Below are 1,599 nucleotides of genomic sequence, written 5' to 3' on the forward strand. Positions count from 1 at the left end.
ATCTTTACTATTTGTTTGCTCTGAGTGAGCCAGGGAGTCTCCAGGTAGTATACACCTTCCGCATGGGCAGTGTTCGTGAAGCAGTGGAATGGGGGTTCTGTCGAGTGAAGATATTGTGGTCTTTTGTAAATTGGGACAGGAAAATGAGAGTACGCCAAGCGCTGGTTGGACAGCTATTTATGAAAGCTGCTTTGCTAACAAACTGTCATACCTGTATGCAGCCCCGTGGAAATCAAATTTCAATGTACTTTCGTATGAATCCTCCACGATTAGAACTTTATATCTCTAGCTAAACAAAAAATAACGACTCAAGTTCTAATTCGTTTTATTCATAGCTATTTGCAAAAGCTTGAGCATGAATTCTTGGCTGAAAAGTTCTCGCTGCTGCTCAGCTGCTTCCCGTCGCGACTCTCTATCTTGTTCAGCAGCCATGCGTTTCTCTTCAGGCTCCAGTCTTTTGAGCGAATCTTCCCTCTCAAACTGCAGTCGCTCTCGTAAGTACTCGTACTTGAAGCTGGCGTCACCGATCGAGCGCTCGATGGGTGATACGGTCGAATCAGAGACGGCTCCTAGTTTCTTACGCTTGCTGAAGTTCTGGACACGACGAGCTCCAGATGTCGCTGCTCTCTTCCGGCCGGATACAGGATCTTCTCCTGAGCAGCGGCGACTAGTACTGTCGTCACTTTGCTGCTCGGTCAAATCTCCGCCCACAGCAGCGCTGACGCTGCCATCATCTCCCTGTTCGTCCTCCTCGTCTTCGTCCATCTGGTCCATCTCGCCCATAGACAGCCTCCGCATCAGCTTTCCCGACGTCTCAATGCCTTGGCTCCTCGCTCTTTCCTTGGCTTTTTCTTCATCAGCCAGCTCCTTCCAACTATCCATACGGCTTACGATATCTTGTAGCAGTATGTCGCGTTCTTAGTACTCTTCAGTGGTGCCAGAGGCCCGTACAGAAGATTTCTGTGCCTCGCAGAGCATACGCACTAGCCGATCAAAGCGAGTACGCAGAGCCGGTCCGTCCTTCTTTAAAACCCCGTCAAGAGCGCGGCATTTTTCTGCTATAATCTCAAAGGCCAACATGGTCCCATTTGCTGTGCCCACGGCAGCCTCCCATGGCTTCACTATGTTTGCACAGCGGAGCAAAATAAGATCATCAGTCACTGTAAAGTTTTTACGTACACTGGGAGCAGAGGTTCCGAAAATGTTATTTTTACTGAGACTGGCAAAACAGCAATACAAATAGCTTTAAGTGCTTGGATCACCACGGGTGCGAAAATTATTGGTGTTATTGCATGCAATATACAGTGAACTGATACTCGTCTAGTTGGTGGGAGCCTCACCACGCACAACCTTCCGGACTGTGGCAGCGTTCCAGTAGGCTCGGCTCACCTTGAGGAATAGAATCGACTCCAGGTGCAGCGGGGCCATGCTGTAGCGGTATATTCCCAGCACAGCCTTCGCCTGGCTGGAAAAGCGCTATACAAGGCTAGACGTCGGCGCGAAGCAGGCTACGTGGTCTTTAAAGCGTGGTGCTTTCTCCCGCTGGCGACGTGCCTCCACAAGTATGTCCTTCACAAAATCCTCTCTCGCAGCCTTGGC

The sequence above is a fragment of the Phytophthora infestans genome, genomic scaffold (genome assembly GCF_000142945.1).
Source record: "Phytophthora infestans T30-4 supercont1.34 genomic scaffold, whole genome shotgun sequence".
Lineage (NCBI taxonomy): Eukaryota > Oomycota > Peronosporomycetes > Peronosporales > Peronosporaceae > Phytophthora > Phytophthora infestans.